We start from the raw sequence: 12627 nt of genomic DNA, 5'->3' as shown, positions 1-12627 counted from the left end.
GGGGAGGGGAGGGGGCGGCCGGGCCGGGGCGGCGGGGCGCGGCGGGGGGCGGCCAGGCCCGGGGCGGCGGGGGGCGGCGGGCGGCGGCGGGGGCGGCGGGGGGCGGCGCGGCGGCCGGGCCGGGGCGCGAGGCTGCGGGCGTGGGTGTGCAGGGCCGGGGGCCGCCGCCGGCCTGGGCCGCCGCGCCTGGTGCAGCGCCCTCCGCGCCCTCCGCGCCGCAGGCCGCAGCGGCCGTGCAGCCCGAGCGTGCCCCGGGGCGCGGGGCGCGGGGGGCGGGGGCGGGGGCCGCGGCGGGCGCGGACGGTGCCCCGGGGAGCCCGGGGGCGCTCATTGTGCGGCCGCGGCGGGCCTGCCGCCCTGCAAGGAGCCGAGGCGCTCGCGAGGCGAGGGAAGGAGGCGACCCCAGGAGTTTCCGCGCATAGAGAGGACCGCGATTGAAGCCAGAGGAAGTGCTCGGCGCCGGAGACTATGCGGAGAGTGCCTGATAGCGTAGACAGATGTAGTGCTGGGATTAACAGAGGTTGGCCCGGGGACCCAGGACGTCCCCAGACGGGCCAGGGCGGCCTAGCTCTGGACCTGTTGGGGCTCCCCCGTAGGTGACACCTGGTAAGTTGCGGCCCCGCAGTGCTCGGGGGTCACTGACCATCAGACGTGAGCCCGTAGGTCTTGGTCTGGGACCTCGCAGACCTGCGCCGCCGGTGACCGGGAGAATTCCTGAAACAGACGGTAAGGAGACGCCTGGCCTGCAGGGGATTCCCTCCCTGAGCGAGGAGTTTAGATTTTAGCGAATTTGGAAGTATTGTCATCTGCTAGAGGCCGGGTGAACGGGAACGCTGGAATGGAAATTACTTGACTTGGCGGTTTTCTTCTTCAGCTTATCTGGTCCAGGAGAACTGATGCCATATTATCCGCCCTGGGTCGCAGTACCCAGGCTTGTAATTAATGGTGGTGGTGGTGGTGGTGGTGGTGGTGGTGGTGGAGGAGGAGGGGGGTGGGGTGGGGGGGTCGGTGCACGGTGGCCTTTCTTTGGAGGCTGCATTTGGAGCTCAGATTAGTCCGAATGGATTGGTTCCCTAACTCCGAGGCCGGTGGGAGACCTTCTGCCATTCACGGCTCCTGAATGTGTACTCTCACTGAGGCGGGCATTGTGGTGTTGAGGAAAATGCATCAGCCTGCAGAGTGGAGGATCTAGAATATCTGTGTGGGTCTTGGGTTGCAAGGAGGTCAGGACTGGTTGTCTCGAGGTCTAGGGGAACCTGAAGAGACTGCACGATTCTAGAGCCAGGTTACAGGGAGTATTAGCATTTCCACATCAGGAACTGAACCAGGGCCTCTTGGATTTGCTGAGCTTCCACCAGACCAGATTTTCAAGAGGCAAATAGAGGCTAGACCCGTACTCTTTTAAGATCTACCCGAAAAATCATTCACTTTTTATTATTAAGAAAGACCACACATTACACTGTGATATTAATTCAACTGAGGGGAAGGTGGTATGAAAAAAATCATTTTCTGGAAGTAGATAGAGGGTGGAGGGACTAATGGGAAAGATGGAAAGAAATTTGGGACAGGGATGGGAAAATTCAGTGATTCGTTTGTTTAGCAAATGTATCTAAAGGAGGTTGAGAATGTAGCATTAGAGATGAGAGGGGCTTTTATTAAAAAAATTTTAATGGAAATAATCCAAGATTTTTTTTTTTTTTATTTGGAAAACTTTTGTCAGTACATTTAGGTTTACTCTCTTCAAGGGCTTCAGCATATTATATAGTAGGATATAACCACTTTTATTGTCATCACAGAATGAGAGGGTCTGTTTTCTTTCCCCTCACCTGCACTGTATATTATCACTTAATGTTTGAAGTTTAACAGACTTAAGTATAGCATGTCATTATTATTTTTATTCCCTTTTAAATTGCATGAAATAATATACATACATAATTAAAAAGTAAAATTGTCCTGAGGGAGCTTATAATGAAAAGCAGTAGCCCCTGTCTCACCCATCTATTGTGGTCCCACTTTCCAGAGGCTACTACTTAATTTTTGTAGTTCTTATCATGCTTTTCCTCAGGTCTGCGGGTAATGTGCGTGTACTGTTATTTCTCGATTGATCAAAATGACATTGTGGAGTCAGAAGACTTCTATGAATGGAAAGGATTTGTGTCGCTGGCGTTGTTATCCCCATTTTCCTCCTTTCAAGCCTTTGATGGTTATTATTTTACCTTTTTTATTAGCTCTCTTTACATCTTTAGATAATGTGCTTAAAGAGAGAGCATTTAAAATTTGACTGGAAATAGACTGGGTGAGAAGGTAAAGTGAAGTTTAAGGGATGGACCTGTAAGAAACATTGGGTTGTGGGAAACAACATCTTTGCCGCATAAGGGTTCCTGGTTACAGATCTGAGGAGGAGTTGCTCGGCAATGATAGTTGTTCATCTTGGAATTAGTTACAGGTCGACTGTGCAGTGTTCTTTGACGGTCTTCTGGAGAGTTTTAGAGTGGGGAATCTGGGAATGGATTAAAATGACCCTTGATTGTTCTTTCCAGGCTTCTGTGGCAATTATTACAGGAGTTTTTAGGAAGGAATAAATTGGTGTGGATAATGTGTTTCCTTTTTTGTGGAGGGAGGGAGGGAGGGAGGGAGGGAGGGAGGGAGGGAGGGAGGGAGGGAGGGATGGGGAAATGTGATAAAAGGGGGAAGAGGATGAAGGTCAGGGTATGATGGAGGTGGTGATAATTTTGTAGGAGGCTAAAGAAAGGGTGAAGGATTCTGAGGACATTTGGATATAGTTGATGTGAAAGAGATTTAAAATTACAGTGGTGAGACTGAGGTTTGTGGCAGTTACAAGGAAATTTGCATATTTAAGTCACTAATATGGTGGGAATAATGGTGGAAGAAAGTATGCTGCTCATATTTTAGGGTTGATTCATAAAATACCGATTTTTGAAATTTAGGTGTGAGGTTTAACGTCACCAACAAAATAAGTCTGTCGACAGATGGGGAGAATAGAAAGAAAACTTGCTCCCCTTTTCAGAAGTCTTGTTTAAGTAACCTCACCTCTGGAGAATCCTTACTTTGGATAAGAACAGCATTCACATGCAGATTATATACTGCTAAATCTTGTATTTGCTTATGGGAATTATTCTCTCCTTGTTTTGAAAGGGCTACTAACCTACCCTGGAGCCCAGACTTTCTTTTATCTATGGGGAAACTCACAACAGTTTGATTTTTAAGTGCTTATATTAAATACCTGTTGAATGACTGATAGAAAGTAGTGTTCACTGTTAGTTAAAATAATGGGACTGTGTCAAATTGCTAAGTACCATGGGAGTACTGTAGACGAAATTGTGTGTGTGTTGTGTGTTTGAGAGAGTGAGGGACAAAGGGGATAGCTGACTGCTGAAGCCTTTAGATTTAAGGGAAGAAGAGAGAATGGATTGGAATGGGACTGGAAAAATCCTGCTGAAACATTGAAGGGGTGGGACCAAAGATTCTTGTCTGATCTGAGGCTAGTTTAAGCTGAGTAAATTATTATTATTGTTATTATTTTTGAGAGAGAGCATGGCGGGGAGGGAAGGGAGAGAGAGAATCTTTTTCTAAAAAAAAAAGAGATTTTATTTATTTATTTATTTATTTATTTATTTGAGAGAGAGAATGAATGCATGTGCATACCTGCGAAGGAGGTGGGGGGAAGAGAGGGAGAGATGAGAGGGAGAGAGGGAGGGAGAGGGAAGGAAGGAATGTGGGAGTAGAGGGAGGAGCAGAAGCAGACTCTCCACTGAGCAGGGAGCCCTGGACTCCTGGGATCTTGACCTGAGCTGAAGGCAGATGCTTAACTGACTGAGCCACCCAGGCGCCCACGCCCCAGAGATAATCTTAAACAGGCTTCACACAGGGCTCAGTCTTATGACCCTGAGATCACGACCTAAGTGGAAATCAAGAGTTGGACACTTACTTAACTGACTGAGCCACCCAGGCACACCAATCTGAAGTAAATTTGAAATCTGGATCTGGAGTTGGTGACTGGTTTAATTTGGATTTTCTTACCTAAATGACTGCTTAGAGACTTAGCTGTTTTAAGAATATGTCTGATTTAATTCATTTTTGGCATGATAATAAAAAACTGTTAGGTGAAATTTCTTCCCTTAAGGAATTTATAGTATTTTTATTCTTTTAGGCGGAGAAAGACAGTTATGAAGTAATTTAGTAATAGTGTAAGATTTCAAAAAGTTGATTTAAAAAAAAAAAAACAAATCAAAAGTATGCCTCCAGAGGAGAATTTATGTATTTTGGTAGTCATTTTTACTAGTAGCATTCAGAACTTTTTTGGATCACTTTTTCTGAATTCCCTTCTGAGCCTCTAGCACCTTCTATGAATTTATCTATTTAGTGCCTGTTGTGTGTTGTGGGGGGACTGGACTTGTAAAGGTGGGTTAAACATGGTCCCTACCCTCAGAGTTCATTATCCCTTCAGAACGGCACAGTTATAAATAATAGGAGGCATAATGTTACACTGAATAGTCTCATTGGTGACAAATCTTTTTAGTCTGAAAGATTTGATTTTTAGAAATGCTGAAGATCGGACCCTGGGTGGCTCAGTGGGTTCAGCTCAGACCCTGGAATGGAGTCCCACAGGGACTTCCTGGTCAGTGGGGAGTCTGCTCCTCCCTCTGCCTCTCCCTTTCTCCAGGCCTGTGTTCTCTCTTTTCTCATTCACTCTCTCTCAAATAAATAACTAAAGTCCTAAAAAAAAAAAAAATGCTGAAGATCTATCAATAGCAAATAGAGTGAATAAAGAATAGTTTTGGTTTAAATTCAGCTAGTCACAGAAATAGGAATGGTTTTCTTGGTTGACTTAACTGATTTTGGAAAACACTCTGAGAGGAAGTTGGAAATATGTTGAGCAGTGGTGTTCGTTTCACTTGTAGGTAGTCAAACATCGAATAAATGTTGGTGAAGTGCATCAGATGGTTGGATGGTTAGAGTGAATAAATAGGCTAGTGGTACCTCCCAGAGGGTCTCACTGAGTTTAATATGTAAATAAATTCTGGGTTTATTTGTTAACAAACACTTTGATTACTGTGAACAGGATGGTTTATGGTTAAGATCCCAAATGAGTTTTATGGACAGTAAATGCTGTAGGAGTTTAGGGAATGGAGAAATGAATATTGGCTGAGGTTTGGGGAAAGGATTTAAGTGTACCATACTTTAGCTAGATATCTGAAAGGATTCCTTAGGGATCTCAGGAGAGGAACTAAATTGCTCCAAATTTCTCTTGCAGCCCTAGAATGAACCTAGAGTCTGGATCTATTTTTGTCTAAATGCTTTCTGCCTATTTCATTTTAGCTACTCCTACTGGTTTGTTCCTCTTCAAATTCTCCTTTGCTGGGTAGATTTTGAGCTCCCTGGAACAACGAAGGGAGGGGGTCTGTTTCCATCTATGTCTAGTGTAACTTTTAGTTTTTCCTTTTATGAGCCTGTACCCCACAAATTACTTGGTCTCTGTGAGTGAAGAGCATGAGTCAACTTGGCTCTGCTATCTTGGCATTTTCCTGCGTGCTTTTCTCAAATCTGCTTTCTGAATTACAGAATAGAATAGTCAGAGAATTGAGGGCATATGTCTAGTAGACACATGCTTGTTGAATGAATGAGAAAATATCAGATAATTCAGGAGCTCTAAATGATCTATATGTTTCTGATAGTTTCAGTTTATTTATTCATAACCTGCCTTTTTTCTGCAAAGGATTTAATGGGGCTGACAGATAAATGTATGCTATAATATGAGTTGAAATAATTGAGGAAGTCTAGTTGAAGAGAAAATGAAAGAAGAATCTGTTTAAAAAATATAAGGTCTATTATTATGAATGCTAGAAAACTAGGAATAAAGTGGAGGATAACCAGATGGAGAAGGAAAGGTGTTATCCCACGGAAAGTATGATTATGAAAGAAGAACAAGATTATTGATATATGATAGCTTATGTTTAGTGCAAAGCAAAGAAGATTGAAAGTGTAAAGGATTACTTGAAATGGTTATTTTTGGGAGGAAGATGGTAAGACAATTTGAAGGATAAGAATAAACAGGAGTTTAGAATGTAGCAGAATTTATTTATGATGTGGATTTGTAACAGTTTTCAGAAAATGATGGGGTGAGTTCAGTCAACAGATAATGAACATTTGCTATATGTAAAAGCATTGTTCAGTGTAGTCAGGAATAAATCCTTTGGGATTTATAGTCTAGTAGTGGAGCTGGACTTGTGCACAAATAACTCCACTATGATCAACATAGAAGGAAAACGATGTTACTCAAGTTAAAAGGTAGGAAAAAACATTTGACTAGGGGAAAACCTGGGACTACATTTAATGGCATGCAAGTGGTATTTTAGCTAGTCTTTGAAGAGATGGATAGGATTCTGGCTGGTAGAAATATCTGGAAAGTGAGCATTCCAGTCTGAGGGATTAGCAAAAACAAAGACTTAGAGGTGAGAAAGCCAAGGATTTATGGGAAATAGTGAGTTAGTGTTTAACTTTTTTTTTTTTTTTTTTTACCATGATCCTCATCTTCAGCTAATAAAATGCATGTATGAATATGTGTATGTATAAAACAAAAAGCTTCAATAACCATATCCCTTACCATGCTGGATGCACGCGTATGTTTCCCATTCTGCTCTGTTTGGCAAAAAAGTAAAAAATAAAAAAAGGTGGCTGTCGCTCACACACTGATTTCATGACTAAACAATTGATCACAACTTATAGCTTGGAACACAGAGTTCGTGAATAGGCCATAATATGATAAAAGGTAGGAAGAGTCAGTGGGGTTGGGTAGGAAATGGATGGCCTTGGAAGCTAAGCCAAGTAGTTTGTATTTGATCTGATGTTGTGCTTAGTAAGCAAACAGGCTAGGTTGTAGTCTTGGCCCTTCTGTTTTACCTGTGCTATTATTATGGAGAGAATTACTTCCTTTTGAGACTCCACTTTCTCATCAAGAAATTGATAATTATTATACCTTCTGGCAAGGGTCATGGTGACGATTTGAGGATTAAAGTATGCTAACGTAGGATTAAAGTACGTTCATGTATCATTAACGTATAGCTACTCAACTTTTTTGAGTAGAGAATGGAATAAAAGCCTGTATATTAAATACCTTCATCTGATGATAGCTGTACTGTACAGGGGAGATTGGCGGCAGTGTGGTGGTATAGTAAGATTGAGGGGGGTGAGAAACGCAGTTAGGAGGCCACTGGAGAAACTTAAGGGCTTGAATTTGTTTGATAGCAGTAGGACTAGAAATGAGGGGGGAGAATGTGATTGGACGGTGAGCGGAGGGGAGGATGACTGGAAATTTAGAGCTGTGGTAAGATTCAAAAGGCAGCAACTGAAAATGGAATATAGGTTGGGGTAGGTTAGTGGGGGATGTTTGAGTGGGAAGTTAAAGTTTATTGCATATAGCAGGTCCTCAATTATTTGTTGAATGATTAAATACGTAAACAGAGGAGTGATTTGCAAATGGAGACAGTAATGGATTGGTTTGAGAAGGAGGGGTGAGATTGAAGGGTGCTTTTGCGGGATTGCAATAATTTCTTCAGGGAATATTTTTGTATATACTGTGCACAAGGTTCCATGGTAGGCATTGTGAAGGATATATGTTTATAAATGACATCATTTTCTTCAGGAGTTTATCCAGGGACAAAAATGTGTACACATCTGTCCATGACAGAAGTACCTATGGCAGGTTCGACTTTGGAGAGGAGTTGGTGTGTAGCTTAGGCCTTAAAGGATTATAGCAGGCAAGTGGTGAGGGTTGGTATTCCAAAAAGAGGGAGTGTGATAATGAGTGACAGAAAAGTTGCGGATGCTTTTAGGGTTTGGTGGTCTAGATGAGCTGGAATTTAGGGTTCATGTTATGAATGGAGGGAAATAAGGCTGTAAAGTAGAGGAAACATCACAATCTAGTCTAAATGGGTTTTTAAATATTTATTGAGTTACAACCTTATTTACATAAAGTGCTGAAATCCTAAGGTTACAAGACAGTGAGTTTTTGTAGGTAGACCTTTATGTAACCGCCATCCAGTTCAACATTTCCAACACCTGGGAAGGCTCTCTCGTTTGTCACTTCTAAGTTGATGTCCCGCTCAATGAAAAGTAACTATAGTGACCCTTGAACAACATGGGTTTGAATTGTACAGGTCCACTTACAAGTGGAATTTTTTTTTTTTTTTAAGATTTTATTTATTTATTCATGAGAGACAGGCAGACAGAGAGGCAGAAACACAGGCAGAGGGAGAAGCAGGCTCCATGCAGGGAGCCTGATGTGGGACTTGATCCTGGGTCTCCAGGATCATGCCCTGGGCTGAAGGCGGCGCTAAACCGCTAAGCCACCAGAGCTGCCCTGGAATTTTTTTGATAATTACAGCATAGTACTGTATTTTCTTTATGATTTTCTTAATATTTTCTTCTCTTTATTATAAGAATGCAGTATATATTACATATAACATGCAAAATATGTGTTAATCTATAGTTATCAGTAAGGCTTCTGGTCGACAGTAGGCTATTGGCAAAGTTTTTGGGAGTCAAAAATTACGCCTGAATTTTTGACCACTGTGGGGAGAAGTTGGCTCCCCAACCTCTGCATTGTTTAGGGTCAGCTGTACTATTCTGGTCTCTATCACAACAGAGTAGTTTTGTTTTTCAATTTCTTATTAGTGGTATCATACATCTGTGTCTGGTTTCTTATGCTCAGCATATGTCTGTGAGATTCATCCATGATGCATATAGTAGTAGTTCATTCTTTTTCATTTCTCTGTGGGATTCTATTATGAACATATCACAGTGTATTTATTCATTTCACGATTATTGGAGAGTTGGCTAGTTTCTATTTTTTGGAAGTCTAAGGATTTTTAACTTTGCATTGGGGAACCATTGATGATTTTTGATGCGGAAATGAGGTGATTTAAGAAGACATATGTGGTGACCTGTTTCGTTATGTTTTGTTTTTGCAATGAAGAGAACCTCGTGACTAGGAGACAAGTCAAAAGGCTATGACAGAAGTGTGAAGTGTTGAAAACCTAAGTTTTGGTGGTGGTAGTGGGAATAAAAGAAATGAGATATATAGAAGAAAGAATTGAAGGTTTGATGGCAAGTGGCTTTTGGGGAACTAGAGGAAAAGAGAAAGAGAAGGAAAATTTTGGGGCTTTTCTTGGGTAACTGAGGATGGTAGTGCCATTAATAAAAATTATTGGATCAGTTAGCAGAACTATTTTGGTGGGGAAGAATAATTACTTTGGTTTTAAGACACATGACCAGTGTGTGAGGCACCAGTGGAAGTATGCAAGGGGACTTACTTAGCCAGAGTTAGAAATACCAGATTCAACTGAGGAAGGAGGTCCAGTAGAGACTTGGGAATATGTACCTCGAGTTGGTAATTGAAGCTACCACTAATTCTGGATTTGGTAGCGTCATAATGGCAATAAAGTTATTTGGACTAATAATTAAGGTATTAATTGAAGCAATGATTGAAGAATACAGGTAAAAAGAAATCATCACATATTCCAGTTCCTAAGGAATACATTAGGTTGTAGCAGAGGGGGATGGTTTAAAGGTTATTTTTGGGAGCTGAGGGAGGATATCCATATGAGGAATGAAAATGTAGAAGCAATGTTAAGGGATGAGACGCTGAAGGGGGAGAGAATTAGAGAAAGCTACCGGACAGAACTTGGGGAAAATATCCACTATTTGGCCTAAGTAGAGGACCAGTGCTTCTTGGAGACAGAAGCAGCAACTAGAGAGACTACAGTAGAATACTGTGGTACAGTGACATAAAACAAAAGAGGTCGTTCACATGTCCTTGCCAGAGAGGGGATAAGGACTTGGGTGGTGGGTCATATGATTTGGTACATACAATTGTTTTTTGGTCTTCAGGAAAGCAGTTCAGAGACCACAGTGCATGGAGGTAAAGGACTGAGTGGGTTGGGAGAATATGGAAACATTGAATGTAGGAATTGTATTAAGTTTATTTTAAGAAGGAGGAACAACAGCTCTTTTTCCAAAACTAGAGGCAAGAAGTAACAGATGGATGAAGATACAGCATTTTAGAAGCTGTAAAGAGGATTTGATTACAGGTGGAGAAGGTGTGATTTGAAGGAATTTTATGGAAGAGATTGAGTTTTTGATGGGATTAAAGATTTAAATATGAAAATGACTTGGATTAGTCAATGAAATAGAGAATTACATTTAGAATGAATCAGCCATGGAAGATTTCATAGCTTTCTGGTAGCACTTGACACCCAGTGTGCGGATGTAAAGAAAACAGATGGTGAAGATTGTCATTGGGGAGGTGCATGGTCAATGTAATGGAAGGTCATGATATTCTGAAAGGGAGTAGTAAATGGCTGACGGACAGATTTAAATTGTGAAGGGAGACTAGGGAAGCCAAAAGGATATAAGGAGCAGGTGTAGAACTATAAAGTAGTTGTGGTTTAAAAAACAACAAAAAAGAAGGTCTCTGAATGATAATCCTAGGTATTGCACTTCCAATTGATGACCTATTTTCCTTTTTTTTTTTTTTTTTTCTATTTTCCTTTTTTTATGTGTGTGGGTGGCTGAAGTGCGGCTGAAGGTTTTAGGAGTTGAGGAAGCTCAGGTTGTAGAAAGTACTTCAGCATCCTTATAGTCCTTCACTCATTCACTACTGCATATAAAATGCCAGCAGCAGTGTTATTCTTCACTGGTCCCATTAAGAGATCTGACACTGAACACCACCCCTAGGATGATGATCATCATCCTCATGCTTCCCCATTGTAATGGCACCATCTTTCCTGATTGGGATCGAAGTCCACCAGTGCTACTTGTCCATTTCATCAGTCTCTTCTACTTCCTTCCTCTCAGGTAGGAGTTTTTCCAGCAAAGAAAGTTTATCAGGAGAGAGAAAGCCGTTCTCAGGGAAGTTTACCTTAAATTCGATGATTAAGAAGCAACCCTTCTCATATGGCCTACGATAAATTGGATGCCTTTGTTTAGCACATGCTTGATATCCCCATGCTTGACAATCTGACCTGGATGAGAGTTGATGACGATTGTCAAGAGTAGATAATGGCTTTTGAAAGCCACACAGGGCTTCAACCAGCTGTATATCCATACACATGAAAAGATCTTCTCCTGGTCGAGTAAAAATAGCATGGTCCTTTTGACCTAAAACAATGATAATATCTCCTGGTTCCGGTCCTCGTTCTTGGTCTCCCTCACCATGGAATGTTGTCTTCTGGCCATCTTTCATGCCTTTGTCAATATGCACTTCTACTAGATTCTTCTCTCGAACTATCTTCCTTCTGTCGCAGCTTTTACATCTATCTTTAGGACTGATCCGTTCCCCATGGCACTCCATGCACACAGACTGAATTTGGTGAACCATTCCAGGTCCTATCTGATGAATTCTTACTTGCATGCCAGTACATTGGCAATTGGGACAACATTCGACTGCTCCTTTCTTACCACCTTGGCCTTCGCATTTATCGCAAATCACATTCTTTTGCAGAGCTAGTTTTCTTGCTGCACTATTATATAAATCTTCTAAGGTTGCTGAGAGCTGACATACAACATTTTTCTCTCTCCTTTCTCTCTGCATCCTTCCTCCTCCTCCAAAAAACATATCAAAGATCTCCATGGGGGAGCCAAAACCAGTACCAGCTCCACCTTCTTTAATTGCCTCTTCTCCTCCTTTTCTTTGCATCAGAGAGCACTTCATAAGCTTGAGAAATCCTTCATTTGGATTCTTTATCAGGGTAGTACTCAAGGCCAATTTCCTATAAGCCTTTTTCAATTCCTCCTGGGTGGCATTGGGTTTGACCCCCCCCCCCCCCAACATCATAGGAAGTGGTTTCTTTCACCATTTTCTACAGCCAGCGAGAGGGCTGAGGCTGGTGTGGGAGAGTGGGAAGGAGCGCATTTCCAAGCATTTTGGAAAGTTCCCATATATTTCTTAGTGTTCTTAGGAGGCTGGTTGTGTTTTCTCATTTCACTTACTACCTATATAGAAGTTAAGTCCCAGATGTACAGTTCTAAACATGCTTCCCTGGCTTGTTTGTAGTTATTATTGATTGAACATGTTTAAAGGAGCTGTATTGCCAATTCCAAAAACAAAATATAGTTAAAACAAACTGTTTTGTTTTGATTTGTTTTTAAATCCCAGTGCTTGAAGCCTTCATCATCTTCCATTGATGGTATTTAAGACCTGGACCAGGCTCTTTATTTTTTGGCTTTGTCTTTGCTCTCAAACTTTTGCTTGTCCACTTCTGCAGTAGTGTTCATTTTTATCACTTTGTTGTCTGTCAACTTTTCCCTTGTACTTTCAAAGGCTTGACTCTCAGTGCTGACCCAACTGTGGTTTTTGAGATTCTCCACCAGTGCCTTGCTGTGGTCCTGGCAGCTGACATTTTAAACCATTCACTGGCCCAATGCTGTATTCTTTAAACTCTTTGCGTTTGTATTATATTCCTTATGTGATTAAGTCATGCTTTCACCCTCTGAACAAAGAATACTTTCTGAGCCTCCCTGTTTTTGATGTTACGCACGTTTCAGAGAGAGCATATTTAGTGGTAGTGAGACAAATATGACAAGACACAAAATACATGTTACTGCTGT

The 12627-nt window shown here is 41.9% G+C and overlaps 1 protein-coding gene and 1 pseudogene across 3 annotated transcripts in view; one reads left to right on the top strand and one right to left on the bottom strand.

Moving 5' to 3' along the window:
• Positions 1–12627, top strand: part of ZNF148 (zinc finger protein 148) — a 119676-nt gene that overhangs the window by 294 nt on the left and 106755 nt on the right. Inside the window, exon 1 of one of the 3 annotated variants that reach the window (XM_038583069.1) lies at positions 596–726. The exons of the other annotated variants lie outside the window; for them this stretch is intronic. The gene's annotated coding sequence lies outside the window, so the exon portion shown is untranslated. Of the gene's footprint in view, positions 1–595; positions 727–12627 lie in introns of those variants that run through there. 3 annotated transcript variants of the gene reach the window in all.
• On the bottom strand, positions 10574–11876 carry LOC119867347 (annotated as a pseudogene).

The sequence above is a fragment of the Canis lupus genome, chromosome 33 (assembly GCF_011100685.1).
Source record: "Canis lupus familiaris isolate Mischka breed German Shepherd chromosome 33, alternate assembly UU_Cfam_GSD_1.0, whole genome shotgun sequence".
Classification (NCBI taxonomy): domain Eukaryota; kingdom Metazoa; phylum Chordata; class Mammalia; order Carnivora; family Canidae; genus Canis; species Canis lupus.
The sequence above is the reverse complement of the archived record's forward strand: the minus strand, read 5'-3'. Positions and strand labels throughout refer to the sequence as shown.